Source organism: Oryctolagus cuniculus, chromosome 6, assembly GCF_964237555.1.
Source record: "Oryctolagus cuniculus chromosome 6, mOryCun1.1, whole genome shotgun sequence".
In the NCBI taxonomy this organism is placed as follows: domain Eukaryota; kingdom Metazoa; phylum Chordata; class Mammalia; order Lagomorpha; family Leporidae; genus Oryctolagus; species Oryctolagus cuniculus.
In genome coordinates, this window is record NC_091437.1 from 51,816,755 (window position 1) to 51,832,937 (window position 16,183).

Genomic DNA, 16,183 nt, shown 5'->3' on the forward strand with positions numbered 1-16,183 from the left:
TCACAAAGAATATCAAAAGTTATTTTTAAGTAAGTTCCACTGGTATATGAAGTTAGCACTTATTTTCTGTCTCTTTTCTACCTTATATAGAATAGGAGAAAAATCGTTTTTTGAAATATTAATAATTAGTAAACCTAACATGCCAAGATGAAGAGTGAACAAAGATATACATGCATAAATATAAACTTTAGTTTTCCATTATTTTTCTAAATTACAGAGGTATGTCATTTACTCTTTTTTTTTTTTTTTTTTGACAGGCAGAGTGGACAGTGAGAGAGAGAGACAGAGAGAGAAAGGTCTTCCTTTGCCATTGGTTCACCCTCCAATGGCCGCCGCGGCCAGCACGATGCGGCCGGCGCACCGCGCTGATCCGATGGCAGGAGCCAGGATCCAGGTGCTTTTCCTGGTCTCCCATGGGGTGCAGGGCCCAAGCACCTGGGCCATCCTCCACTGCACTCCCTGGCCATAGCAGAGAGCTGGCCTGGAAGAGGGGCAACCGGGACAGAATCCGGCGCCCCAACCGGGACTAGAACCCGGTGTGCCGGCGCCGCAAGGTGGAGGATTAGCCTATTGAGCCACGGCGCCGGCGTCATTTACTCTTTTTTAAAATTGAAACTTTTGGGACAAAGACAAAACAGTATAATCACAACTGTGACCTTCCTGACATAGAAATATTCTAATTTGCAATTCATATAACCAGCATAATTTTACTTGTCTTTTTATAAACTTATTTAAATGTGAGTATACATGCCTGGCATGGTCCTAATTGTAACTGATATTAGACAAATAAATCATCTAAAAATGATAATGAACCAGATTATTAGGTATCAGAGGGTTATGTATTAATCATGACTTTGACACTGACTTGTATAAAACTAAGAAAATGTATTCTTCAACTTCAACTTCTTCCCTTTGGAGTTGGATCTGTGAATAACAACACTTTGCTCCTTATGTCTTTCCTTTTCATTGGAAAATATAAACATTTAAAAGAAATAATATGATTCCAGGGCCAGCATTGTGGCATAGTGGGTAAGCTTGGCTGCTCCACCTCCCATCCAGCTCCCTGCTAATGGCATGGGAAAGCAGTGGAAGATGGCCCAGATACTTTAATAATCTTTAAATAATTTTGGTGGGTTCATGTTTTCTAGGATTTCTTGTGAGTTATAGAATAAGAATGTTATCAAAATGTCATTCTCATTGTATTTCTATGTAACTTAAGGATACCATTCATCTTTTCAGTGTAAGAAAAGACAATGAAAAGGACTGAACTTGTTTTTACGACATAATATTTATTCACTATGTTCTGAACTCTCCAACGTGTTTTAGTGAGCAAAATGAGGACATTGTTTTTTTAACATGTAAAATTTGAAGGAATGGCATTGAGTTGGCACTTGAAAATAAACTGTGGAGTATATGCAGGAGTCTTCACTATGAAAATGATATTTAACTCAGTGGGATTGGGTAAGACCTCTATAGGTGTTAAATAAAGAAAGGCAGCACACAGGGGAAATTTTGACCTTGGACTATCCCATTATTAAATGGTTCAAAACACATGGGGAAAGATTCACAGCCAACTGAGAAAGAAAAGCTGCTAAGAAAAAGCCACAGAATAGGTATTAAAGCTGAAGGAAGATAGTATTTCATATAGCATGGAGAGTTGAAGTTTCTATTTTAATTCTATTTCCAAAGACAATATTTTTACTTTCAGTATCTTTTTTCCACCCAACTGTTTTTATCCCTTAAATTTCATAGCCATGCTTTAATTAATATTTAAATGTAATTGAGGGCCCAAATAAATAATAAAATTTTGTGTGTGACATGTTAACATCTTCTCATTATAAATATTATGCTAAGGATGAAACCTTTAAAGAGGTCATGGTCTGTTGAAACAGGTAGACAGTTTATTATTATAATATATTGTAACACCTGTTCTAAGGGAGATGGCATAGTCAAGTAGGACAAATACTAGCAGATGCATAGTATAGTAAGGTGAAAGACAGCATGAGAAAAAAATGGGAGCAGAAGTGAGATGTTGTTGCAAAGTTATAAAATATTAGATTTCTGGAAAATAAGAATTGGCAATATTCCAGGTAGAGCAAACAACATATAAAATGGAAGTATGATAGGGAATTGAACATTTTGGGAATAGATGGCACCTTGGTATGGACAATGTTTAGGGAAATTACAGTAGCAGAACAGAAAATGGACTGAGAAGATAGTCACAAGCCATGAAGGAACACGTGTGCAAACTAAAGAGTTTGTGAAAGTCCTTGAAAATCATGGGAGTAATAAAGAGTACATATTTGGGAAAATGATTGCATTGATAGGACTTGGTGGTAAACATGATTCTATAGCAGCTGAGTCATTATGTTATGTAGCAACTCAGTTGAAAATCCCAGGGACGTTAAATGCAAGCAAGAGAAGTAGGCTTCTAGAAGGAGGCTAAGTTTATATTGTTTAAATAGGAGGGAAAAGGAGGCTAAGATCTTAGTGAAAGAGTAACAAAGGAGTCTAGAAGATCATCAAAACTTGATGATTGAGGATTAACACAGAAGAAAAACAGATATTTGTATGCTTATGTTTGTGTACACACAAACTGAGCTGCAGAAAAAATAACAGTTGAGTTTTACAAAAATCTGCAGTGCAGAAAATAAAATACACATCTAGAACTCAAATGAAAAACTCTGACTAGAGGCAAGAATGTGACACCATCAGTATATTCATGGAACCATGTGAAATATAAGAATAGTGTGTAGAACACTCAAAAGAACATTTAAAGTAACAAAAGAAAAAAGCAAATGATAAAATCCTGATGAAGGAGTGGTAGAGGAACAGAATGCCAGAAATATACTGATGAAGAATAATGTAAGAACAAGGGAATATTGTGTTCCCTGCATTGAAGAAGTCATTAGTATCAAATGTTAAAGAAGAAATCCAGGACAAAAGAGATAAGAAGGTGAAAAAGTATCTACAGAATTTTTGAAGTAGTGGTCACTTGAGATATGGGTATTAAGATGTCACTTTGGTTGCTAATATGGATCACATAAATAAGACCAAGTGTCTGATAATAATAATTGATAGAGTTAAAAAGGAGAGAACCATCCACCATGGGAAGCAGGGTACACAGCAGACTAACAGAATGACAAATGCCCTAAACAACACTCTGGCCTAGGAATCAGCCCTTAAGGCATTCAGATCTGGCTAAAAAGCCCATGAGAGTTTCTAAGGCATGGAAAGCCAAGACATTGTGTCAAAAAAATGACCTACATGAAAGATCTCTGTGAGTGAGATCCCAGTGGAAAAACGGACCATCAAAGAAGGAGGTACCTTTCTCTGAAGGGAGGAGAGAACTTCCACTTTGCCCATGGCGCTGTCTAAATACTGACGGTGTTTGTGGACTCAAAGGCTTCCATAGCCTTGGCAGCTCATGTCAAGAGCCTCGGCTGATCAATTACATCATAAATAAGAGTGTTAATTGTTAAATCAACAACAGGAGTCACTGTGCACTTGCTCCCCATGTAGGACCTCTGTCCTTAATGTGCTGTACTATAAGAATTAATGATAAAAGAGTCTTCAAACAGTGCTTTATACTTTGAGTGGATTCAAATTGTTGAAATCTTTACTCAGGATAGAGTTGATACTCTGTATATAAAGATAATTAAAAATGAATCTTAATGAAGAATGGATGGGAGAGGGAGTAGGAGATGCAATGGTTTGCAGGTGGGAGGGTGGTTATGGGGGGAGAGAACTGCTATAATCCAAAAGTTGTACTTTTGAAATTTATATTTATTAAATAAGTTTTCTGTAAGAAACTATAAATAAAAAAAGATTGCACTTTTGATTGCTGATATGGTTTGTTAATAACAAACAAGCATGTTGGTATACAGTTGAAAATAGCAGCATAGTGTTTTTTCTTTTTTTTTCTTTGACATACAGAGTGGACAGTGAGAGAGACAGAGAGAAAGGTCTGCCTTTGCCGTTGGTTCACCCTCCAATGGCTGCTGCGGCTGGTGCACTGCACTGATCCAAAGGCAGGAGCCAGGTGCTTCTCCTGGTCTCCCATGGGGTGCAGGGCCCAAGCACTTGGGCCATCCTCCACTGCAATCCCGGGCCACAGCAGAGAGCTGGACCGCAAGAGGGGCAACCGGGACAGAATCCGGCGCCCCGACCGGGACTAGAACCCGGTGTGCCGGCGCCGCAGGCGGAGGATTAGCCTGGTGAGCCATGGCGCCGGCCAATAGTGTTTAATATGACTCTGAGATTACTTGAAGTAAGATAATCTTTGAACAACCTAAATAATCCCAGTCTCAATAGTTTAGACTGTAAAAACATGAGAAAGTTTTGTTACATTGGGGTATCACTCAAAGGCATTTTTAATATTTGTTTTTGAAAACAGTTTATAACAAGTGAATTTTCTGTGGCACATTGTATTATGAATAACCCTCTCCTTCCCAGCTGGGGTCATATGATGTGACATTAAAATGTCCATAATTGTTACTTTATACATTTTAAAAAAAGTTTGTCAAAGATGTATGCCTAAATTTCATGAAAGCATGCCAAAGATAATCTGAAACAATGTGAAGTTAGGTGAAGTACAAATTCATCATCCTCTGTGTGTTTACCCCACATCCTCTGCGCTGAACTCCACAGTTAAGAAAGGAATGAATGGTTGTGGGGGCCGGCACCAAGGCATAGCAGGTAAAGCCACTGCCTGTAGTGCCTGTATCCCATATGGGTGCTAGTTCGTGTACCGGCTGCTCCACTTCCAATCCATCTCTCTACTATGGCCTGGACAGCAGAAGATGGCCCAAGTGCTTGGGCCCCTGCACCCTTGTGGGACACCCAAAAGAAGCTCCTGGCTCCTGGCTTCGGATCAGCTCAGCTCTGGCTGTTTCGGCCAATTAGGGAGTGAACCAGTGGATGGAAGACCTCTCTCTCTCTGCCTCTCCTTCTCTCTGTGTGTAACTCTGACTTTCAAATAAATAAATAAATCGAAAGAAAGAAAGAAAGAAAGAAAGAAAGAAAGAAAGAGTTGTTGCACATACAAATCTTTTTTTTTTTTTTTTTTTAAGATTTATTTATTTGAAACACAGAGTTACAGAAAGAAGTAGAGCCAGAGAGAGACAGAGGCCTTCATCCACTGGTTCACTCCCCAAATGACTGCAACAGGAAGGGCTGAGCTGATCCAAAGCCAGGAGTCAGGAGCTTCTTCTGGGTCTCCCACATGAGTGCAGGGACCCAAGGACTTGGGCCATTTTCTATTGCTTTCCCAGGCCATAGCAGACAGCTGGATCGGAAATAGAACAGCCAGGACTCATGTGGGATGCCAGTACTGCAGGCTGGGTTTTAACCCACTGCACAACAAAGCCAGCCCCACCTATCCAAATCATCTCTGAGAAAGTCTGGGTAACTTAGCTTATGCCATAATCAGTAGGTGGTAGGGCCCAGATAAGAGAATAATATGTGTGATTACAAAATTAATTAATTAATTTATTATTTTTAGTGCTCTGCTGATCAGCAGCAAAAGGAGGAGTGAAAATTCTGGCTGGATTAAAATAAGCATGGAAACATTTTCTTGAACTTCTTAACATTTTTTACCACTTCTAATGACAACAAATTTGAGGAAATGTCCCTCTATTCTGCATTGGTCTTCCCATCAACAAAGAGAAAAATCTACTTCTTGATAAATTACTCAAATGGTCCTAATATTTTGAAGATATTCTCCAGTTACATTAGAATGGAATAGAAAATGTTGTAAAATGTCTATCCCTATCCTGAATTTGTTAATAAGGGATTCTTCACAGAGTTCAATTGTTTTGGTCTTTGTATTTATTAACGTGACTTTGCCTCACCTGCTCCTCCTTTGTTTATTGCCACACCTGCCTTTCACAGACAGGGGAGATTAATTCTACTTCTAGAAAAATATTTCCTCTTTGTGCTGAGAAGGGAAATGTTTCATAATCTTTCTGAAGGAAATTTGGCCATTTTACTCCACTGACATTCTTAATCTTCCTAGCTGAATATCGTTCAAATTGTAAGTTTTGGCAGAGCCATGTGTTATAGACTTGATATTTTAATATGAGGTTTTCTTCAATAACTTAATAGATGACATTTTACAAACTAAAAACTGATTTTTTTGCCTTCACACACTAATCTTGAATCACTGAAAATCTATAATTATACCAATTAAAATCTAAATGTAATCTCTTAAAAACACAATATACTGTGATTAGTTGTCATAACTAAAATCCACTGAGTTCAAATCATGATTTATTAGAGCGGAACTCATTTCTTATCCGAGTTATCTATTTTTTTTTGTTATTTGATTGATTGGCCATATTGTTATTTGGGCTCTGACAGAGCATGGAGGAGTATTGTGCATGAGACATTAATCAGGAAATTATGCATTGCTTTCACAACTGGACTTTACGTTGTAATATTGTATGAGCTCTTAACATGCAAATTATTTTAGGTAATTACCTCATTTTTCAGTGGCCATTTGATGGATAGAAGTTTCATGCGGATTCTTCTGTGTAATTTGAAATCTTGTGGTGATTTGTTTCTTTTCTTGCTCATAAAAATCCCCATTTAAATTGTACATCAGACTCATGAAGCCTGTTGTAGAAAACCTTGCTTGTAGAAACTCATTTTCCCAGTTCCTTTTAACCCTGATTGAGGTTGACAAATTCAACAAGTGTTACCTAAAACAAGCAAAACAAAAATCAACATGAATGTAGTCTTTTTCCACATTGAAAACTGTGGCCAGGATTTACATATTTTTGCATCCTTGACAGTTGAGGGAACTTCTAAGTTACGGTAGATGAGGGTGCCTAACTGCAGTGCCAATCATGGTGGGCTTTACTTTCTTTTTAACCACTTTGAGTAGCAAAGTTGCTTTTGTTTTCTTCCTTTAAAACATACATCCGTAAATGCTAATTGAAAAAGCCTCCTTGTGCATGAATGTCTCTATTCCCTGGTTTTAATATTAAATACTTCAGAGGACATCCAAAACAGAATAGCTTCAATTAATATTGCAATATGGTAAGTTTGAAAAGGTAAGCTGTTCTTATACATGTCATAGTTCTATTTGTCAACCACACATATGCATTGACAGACCTCTGATCCAGTGTTTTATTTGATATATTTGCATGTGTGAACTGACCAGAATATTTAGATCATTCTTTTGCCATATTTTTCAATCTAGCATGTCATATAATCATGAATATTTGTTGTGATCTTGTCTATTCAGAAACCTGCTGCTGTAAAATAGCTTCCCCATAAATGTCAAGTAATGTAAAATTGAATGCCTATATTTAAATAGATTTTAACAGATAATAAAACTCTTGAGATTAAAATGGTTTCATTCAGGGAGGCAGACAATTCTTTCCACACTGTGCAATTTATGTGTCATGTTATATAAAATACAATTTTAAAAATACTTTTTAAAAAGCACAAATGAAAAGTATCTATTGAATTAAACAGAGAGGAAGCTGGGAAGCTGGTATTCTCATTGCAGGTTTAGTTGAAAATGTGAAATATAATGACAAGGTACAAACTTCTATTTTCTAAACATCGCGTTGACTAGATCTGCTTTCGGCTAATTCCTATGGGGGTTATTCCAGAGATTCATGCTATCAAAACAGAATTTTTACTCACAACCTAACCTTTCTTCATTTAAAGCAAAACAAAGAAATTAGAGAATTGTGACACAGTATGGTATGAAACATAAAAGAAAATTGCTTTTCCACTTACAGGTATGCATTTGGCACCGTAACTCTGAACACTCAGATATATCACAGCTTACACTTGGTTCAGCAGCACAAAGGATGTCTTATTTGTTAAGATTGCACTACTCAGTTTTTCACTCACCAAATATGAAAATGGATGTGTAAAATTAGATGTCTGACAAATAGTATTTCTTTTTTTTTTTTTTTTTTTTGACAGAGTGGACAGTGAGAGAGAGAGAGACAGAGAGAAAGGTCTTCCTTTGCCATTGGTTCACCCTCCAATGGCTGCTGTGGGCGGCGCGCTGCAGCTGGCCCACCGCGCTGATACGAAGCCAGGAGCCAGGTGCTTCTCCTGGTCTCCCATGCAGGTGCAGGGCCCTAGGACTTGGGCCATCCTCCACTGCACTCCCGGGCCACAGCAGAGAGCTGGGCTGGAAGAGGGGCAACCGGGACAGAATCCGGCGCCCCGACCGGGACTAGAACCCGGTGTGCTGGTGCCACAAGGCGGAGGATTAGCCTATTGAGCCACGGCGCCGGCCACAAATAGTATTTCTTAAGAAGAATTTTCTGGGCTAATAAATATTCAGCAGTCTTTAGCATGGATTGCAGATAGTAAAGGCAGGGGTAGAAAACCCAATAAAGTTGCCAAATAGGTTATGCATGAGGAGGGAAAATAGATCTCACGGGGAAGAAGGTGACAGAATCTAAAAAAGCAGCCAAATACAAGCAATGCCGATGTTTCCAAGTCAAAGCCAACCAAGAGCACATCTGTAGTCAAAGTTAGGTTTATTAACTTGTTGTGAAAATGGTGACTGTACATAGTGGAGAACAGTGAGGCGTCTAAGGAAAGTGTTAGAAAAGTCTCATGGTAAGACAAAATCTATATTGGGTTATTCGTTAGAGGGCCTCAAGATGTATAGACAATGCTGTGATTTGGGTATAATAGTTCTCATTTAGAAAACAGGAGACAGGAAGACATCCTAAAGCAGCAATACATACAGATGCAGCAACCAGCCCTGTAAGCAAGGGTACAACAATATCAGATCATTTTTGTTGAAAGACAATATTCTTGTTTTTGTCTGAATTTGTAGATAATTGTGAAACATTTTATTGTTGGTTCACTAATTGGTTGGTTTGCTTGATTCATTGCAGCCTGATACTCAACAACACAGGACCCATCCTACCTGACAGTGCACGTCAACTTCAGGTGTCAGGGTTTCTTTTGTGTTTCTCAGAAACATTACAAAAAGGCCATAGATGTTGGAAAAGAGCTCATAATATTTAGTGTTTGGTTTCAGAGAGAACAGGAATCAACATTTTAAAAATATGTTTTTAGGCCAAGTTTTTTTTTTAAAAGATTTATTTATCTTGGGAGTCATTGATTTCCAACTTCAGAATTACATAGAGAGGGAGAGACAGAGAGAGGTCTTCCATGCACTGGTTCTCTCTCCACATGGCTGTCACTGTTACTGGAGGGAAGGCCATGGAAACCATGGGGTTCCTGTCTTCACACAAGAAAGAATTCAGGCGTGAGACGGAGAGTGGAGTGAGAAGGCTTTATTGGGGAGAGGGCATCTGTCAGAACGGAAAGGACAGATAGAGAGCGCCTAGCCTACTCGCTAGGACTGGGGGAGAGCGAGGTTACATAGTTGAATGGAGAGAATACACCTGGGCAGGCCAGGCCCGGCGCAGCAGACAGGCAGAGAGCTGAGTTCTCAGTCTGTTTGTACTCACTAGCTTTTTTAAGTGAGTCTGTTTACCCACCTCCCCCTCTCCTCCAGGACAAAGGATGGAGAATCCTGGAAGAAGGGTTTATTGGGTGAAAATTAGCAAATTCCTCCCCAGATTTGCTGGAGCCTGGCAGAGTAGGGGGCTTCCCTTAGGGCATCCGTGAAGGTTTTGTTGTCCCATGTTATCAGATCAGGTAACCCATTTGGTCCTGAGGAGAGAGAGTTCTCCTGGGAGCTTTCCTTGAGGGAAGGGCTGGGACCACCTGGGAGATCATCAGGGTCTGAGCAAGACTTTGAAATGCAAGATGCTGGGCTTCTGGAGCTTTGGCAATAGGTGCTAGACTTCAGGCCTTTCTCCGCACACACATAGGCTCAGTTTCTGACTTGCTACCCCAACATAACTGCCAGAGCTGGGCCAAGCAGCAGTTAGGAGCCAGGAGCTTCATCCCAGTCTCCAAATACTTGAGCCATCTTCCGCTGCTTTTCCTCAGCTATGAGCAGGGAGCTGGATTAAAGTGAGGTAACTTGGAACTCAAACCAGAGTCCATTTTGGATACTGGCATCACAGGCAGCAGCTTTACCCACTATTTCACATAGTCTAAATTTTTGTTTGTATCATTTCTTCTAATTTTGAATGTTCAATTGGAATGTCCATCTCCATTCACCAGATGTAGAAGCTAGCAGTGAAAGTCAATTTGTTGGCAGCCACACTCACAGGAACAGGAAAGGCTAGAACTTCAATGTCAATGTCTCAGATTCTAAAGTGTATAATCTTTCTGTTATATGATATGTGATTAAATAGCTCAAATTAGAATTGGAAACCAGTGATGATGGCACTGGCTGATTTGAAGGGAAATGATCTTCAATTAAATATATGTTAACCTCTGAGTTGTTTGTTTGTTTGTTTGTTTTGCACAGAAATGGCAAAGAAAAAATGTGTAACCTCTTAGGAAACTGGCGCAGTTTTATCTATGGCGCAAACTACACCCTGATTTGCATCCTATTCCCCCAGTTCCCACTGCCATTTCTGAAAGCCAGGTAGCCATGGGCCCAAGCACCTGTGTCAAACTCCACCCCCATTCTAATGGGATTTGCTGCTCACACTTCCTTGCCTGCACTCAGGCAAAGTTTTAAAAGGACCTGTTCCTGAACACGTGGCTTTCTTGGCTTCTCTCTTCTCTCTTGGCTCATCTCTTAGTTCTCCTCTCCTTCTCTGGTCTCTCTCTTCTTTCTCTCTCACTCCCCTCTCTCCTCTCCTCTCTCCTTTTTCTCTCTTACTCTCCTTTTCCCTCTTCACCCCTTCCCTCCAGCCTGCTGGCTTTTCCCAAAAAAACCCTCTCCCTTACTCCAGTGTTTGGTGTGCTTTGTGATGGCTAACATAACCCAATAATTTATGAAAGATACTTTGTGATCTCAAATGAAGCTGCCGAACAAGAATGTTGTAAACGTTCCTGAAATTTCCCTTCACTGTTTTGTTCTATCCAGGCTCTCAAGAGATGGAATGATTTCACCCCCAGAGGTGAAGGCTTATTTTCTTTAGGAACTCCACTGATTCAAATGCTAATGTCTTTCAGAGACTCTCTGAAACCCATGCTCAAAAACAATGTGCTACCAGCAATCAAAATAGCCTTAGTTCCCTTTGATTCTTTTGCTGTCACATGTTTTTCACATCTTTAATTATATCTTTTGATAAATAGAAATTCCTTATTTTGATGTTATCAATTTTATCATGCTTTCTTGGCTTGATCCCTTTCTGGGTCCTGTTTATGAAGTTTAGCTATCTTGGAATGACGAACATATTCACCTCTATTTCATTTAGAAAAGATTAATTGTTTTATATTTCATATTTTGGTATTCATCTACATTTCATTTTTGTATGGGGCAAGTGGATTCTCCCCCTTCTTTCAGATATCCAAGGTTCCTGCACTGTTAATTGAAAACTTCCCTACTATCCACTGCTTCTGTCTGTTGTTTTGTCAGAATGGAGTGTCTGAACACTCTCATGTGTGGGTCTATTTCTGGGTGCTTCACAGTATATCTTTGATATATCAGCCTGTCTTTCACTTTTGGACTACTATCAGTAAAGTCAGTATGAGCATGCTCGTTCCTGTAGGAACATACAACATTCTTTTCTAATGGATAAATAAATAATTGTTTCCAATTTAATTGATCTCTTTAAAGAGATAGCTTTTGGCTTCACTGAGTTGCTTCTTTGTTTTGTTTTTTTTTTTTTTTTTTTTTTTTTTTTTTAGTTTTAGTGATTTCTGCATCTTTCTCTTTTGTCTCTCTGTTTTTGGAATAATTTTTTAAAATATTTAAGTCAGAGTTAGAGAGAGAGAGGGAAAGATAGAGATCAAGAACTTCCATCTGCTGATTCACTCCTAAGATGGTCGCAATGGCTGGGGCTCGGTCAGTTGAAGCCAGGAGCCAGGAGCTTTTCCTGGATCTCCTACATGGGTGGCAGGGGCCTAAAAAGTTGGGGTATCTTCTTCCCCTGCTTTTCCCAGGGCATTAGCAAGGACCTAGATTAGAAGTGGAGCAGCTTGGATAAGAACCAGCACCCATTTGGGATGCTGGCTTTATATGTGGTGGTTTCAGCAACTGTGCCACAACACTGGCTTCCATAATAATTTTTTTCCCTTTTTATTAACAACATTAAGTCTGGGGCCAGCACTGTGGCACAGTGGGTTAAAGCCCTGGCCTGAAGCACTGGCATCCCATATAGGCGCTGGTTCTAGTACTGGCTGATCCTCTTCCAATCTAGCTCTCTGCTATGGCCTTGGAAAGCAGTAGAAGATGGCCCAAGTTCTTGGGCCCCTGCACCCACGTGGGAGACCTGGAAGAAGCTCTTGGCTCCACCCTTCAGATTGGCACAGTTCCGGCCATTGTGACCATTTGGGGAGTGAACAGCAGACGGAAGACCTCTCTCTCTCTTTCTACTTCTCTCTCTAACTCTATCTTTCAAATAAAAAAAAAATAAATCTTTAAAAAAAAACAATAAGTCTGTTCTCTTTATATTAATACCACAATAAAAAATTTAAAAGATTTCTTGAGATAGAAACCTGGTTAATTGGTTTGAAGCATTTTTTAATTTCCTTATGCACTTTTTAATGCTATGAATATTATTCTAAGGGATGCTTTGGATGCATTTCACAAATTTTATTATATCATAGGTTTTTTTAAATTCAAAATATTTTCTAATTTTCCTTATAGTTACTTCTTTAACTCACTTATTGCTCATCCATATGCTGTCCTCACATTTTGTAAAAGGGGCACAGTTATTTGATCTAATGTAAAACAGTGTGATTAGATCATATCAAACCATACAATAACTATGATTAGTCTGCAGCATTAGTCACAGAACCAATGACAAGTTATTGGCTGTAAATTCCTGAATCCTGGTACCACATGTAGGAAAGCTACTGTGGGAACTACATAAATACTAATTTTTTAATGACTTGTACAAATCCTTGCAAATTTTAATCCATTAGGTGGTTTTCATTTTTGCCTCTTCCTCACTCCTATATTTGGTAATGCCAGGAGCATGTGTCAAACTTTAATGCAGGGAGAGAAGCTTTTAATACTTAAAAATTAATATATTATTAAATGGTTAAATGAATATAAAATTGTGCTCTTTTTTGTGACCATAGAGGACCTACAAAATAGGAGTGAGAATCACTTCAATCTTCTATTTCTTTTTTTTTTAAGATTTTTTTATTTATTTATTTGAAAGGCAGAATTACAGAGAGGCAGAGGTAGAGGCAGAGAGAGAGAAAGAGAGAGAGAGAATGATCTTCCATCCACTGGTTCACTCCCCAGTGAGACAGGCTAATTGTTAGCTCAAAAGTAGGGGGAAAATCTCAGATCTTTCATAGTCTTTTTTTTTTTTTAATTTTATTTATTTAAAAGGCAGAGTTGCAGAGAGGCAGAAGCAGAGAGAGACAGAGAGTAAGGTCTTCCATCTGCTGGCTCACTCCCCAGATGACTGCAATGGCTGGAGCTGCGCCGATCCAAGGCCAGGAGCCAGGAGTTCCCTCTGGGTGTCCCACGCAGGTGCTGGGACCCAAGTACTTGAGCCATCTTCTACTGTTTTCCCAGGCTACAGCAGAGAGCTGGATTGCAAGTGGAGCAGCCGGGACTCAAACTGGCGCTCATATGGGATGCCTGGCACTGCAGGGAGTGGCTGGCTATGCCACAGTGCCAGCCCCTCAGTCTTCTATTTCTTCATGAATAAATGGAATTGTGAAAACATTTGATTATTTCACAACTTGGTGAAGATATTGACAACTTTATTGTTTGTTGGGTATTTTATATTCCCGTAACTATTCTTGAGCTTTATATAAAATATGGTTTGTTTAGTGGGAATCAGGTTGATCCTTTTGGGTTTTGCTTTAAGCTTTTTTGGTGGGATAGCAGCTGTATTTTTTCTGGGGCTGGTTTTCTTTCCTACTGAGACAAAATTTTTCCTAGTATTCCGACATTTCTTAAATTATGATGTTTTCCATCTCAGCTGGTGGGGCGGGGGGAACACTTCTCTCAATCACCTATGAACATTGTATCATCAGGCAATGTTTCCTCTCATTTTCAGGGTGTTTCTCTTCCTGGATGTGGGGAACTTTGTACAGGGGTGGGCTAGTCAGGACTCAGCTGAAGGAGACTCCCGAAGGGCTCTGGAGCTGTTTCTGTGCATCTCTCCCCTCCGTCGTATTTACCCTGCAAATTCTAGGCACCTTGCCTTCCTTCAACTTTGAGTTCTGTCCGCTCAACTCAGAGACTATTAGGATCCAAACTACAATTTGAAATAAATAACGATGACAACATTATATACTATGATTATGTGGAAAGTCAATTGGATGTAGATAGTAAGAAAAATGACTCTGCAGTGAAATCTGCTGTACCACATACATGAAATTCGTCTTACAGTTTGGCGTTTGTTTGGGCATATGGTTTCATCCACAACCACTCTAACTGTTATCATTTAGTCACTCTTTTACTTACTCTTTTTTTAAAAAAATACTTATTTATTTACTAATGATCTGAAAGACAGGGAGAGGTGGAGGGAGACAGACCACCATCTGCTGGTTCACTTCCCAAATACGTGCTAAAGCCAGAGCTAGAACAGGCAGAAACCAGTGGCTACAAACTCCATTAAGGTCTCCTACATGGGTGAAGAGGCCCAATTACTTTGGTCATTACCTGCTGCTTTCCTAGGTGTATTAACAGGAATCTGAATAAAAAAAGGAGAAGCCAGGACTCAAATCTGCACTTTGAAATAGGATGTTGGTTTCAGAAGTGATGGCTTAACCCACTGTACCATACCGCTGGCCCCTCTTGTATTTATTCTTATTCATTAGAAGAACTCTGATAGTATTTTCTCATAGTTTTCTATACTGGAAATCTGTCTGAGATTGATGATCAGAGTATCATGTCTTAAGTTTTGCTTACTTTCACAACGCTGTTTTTTTCATAATGTAAGTAATGTTTGAATCTTTTTCCTTTTGTGTTGCAGGTGTATGCAGTCTGGTGGTATGACCTGTGATACTTTCTCATAAGGTAGGGGAAGTTTTTTTAATCTTCTATTTCAATTTGTTCAGAACTGCCTATACAAAACACAATAAAGGGCTTCCACTGAGAAAGATGACATGTTCAAAATGTAAATTATGAAGAAATATCACCACTTACCTGAAGACAAGCTTTTCAAGGATAGCTACATCCTTTCTCCAAATCTTCCTATGGCATTATCCGCAAAACATAACATACGAAGCTTCTGAATAAATGTAAATGTGCTTATTATCTTTCATCTGCTCTATTTTCAGATACTCAATCAAGTACATGTTAATGTAAAAAAAATCAAAGATTGATTTTTAAGACAAAATAGTACACATTATAACACGGTTTTTAATGTCATGTATTTATCTATTCAATAGAATATTTCTGTCAAAGGTTAGGCAGACAACAGTAAGATGATTAGCTTGCAAAGGAGGGTTAAACATTCTCAATCATTCTGGGGCATGTGTAAGTAGGAAGTAGAATAAAAATATACTACTGTAGATGAAAATATATAGCTGTATTAAAAATGAAGGGGAAGATGTTTCAGGAAAGCATGTTTATTTTATTTTATGTGAGAAAATACACCTATTTTACTCAGAATTGGGTTGGCAAAGACCACTGCAACCAAATGATGATGATTTCTGTGTGGAAAGTTGGTGATGAATGAGGTTCAGTTAGGTACATCCAAGTCATGAAGGCTGCTTTGATTTAGAACAATCCACTACTCAGTTCAGTGAAGGAATCAAGCTGTTCTTGGGTAAGACAGGGAGTTTGACCATGTTGACTGCATTGATAAATCATACAAAACATTAAGTTGTTTTAGTATTTGTATAGTGCCAAAATGTTTCCTTTTTGTATTCGCTTTTATACATAGCAAATTAAATGTCAAGTCCACCAAGTAAAGAGGATTTTCCTCTGGAAAATAGAAAACAAAATTTAAAGAGCTTTAAGCATTAAACTAAATATCCAAGGGCTACAATAGGAGACTTCATGAAAAAAAGCATATTTAAATAGGAGCAGATTGCCTTTTCAATGCTGCACATGTCGTGTTATAAACCATACAGCTCTATATAGCAAGTCTGCACATCTGTGCCATAATAGTAAATTGATAGAAAAGAATAACTGAAATTTTGGCTCCTCTTTATTTAAATCAGAAAACTTTTTTTGTCTCTTTAT

The 16,183-nt window shown here is 38.8% G+C and overlaps 1 long non-coding RNA gene across 1 annotated transcript in view; it reads left to right on the forward strand.

Annotated features, from left to right (window-relative positions):
- The first annotated feature begins 14,978 nt into the window (after nt 1-14,978).
- Nucleotides 14,979-16,183, forward strand: part of LOC127490541 (uncharacterized) — a 428,986-nt gene continuing 427,781 nt past the window's right edge. The window contains exon 1 of the long non-coding RNA XR_011389431.1: nt 14,979-15,010. This is a non-coding gene — a long non-coding RNA (uncharacterized lncRNA). The remainder of the gene's footprint in view (nt 15,011-16,183) is intronic.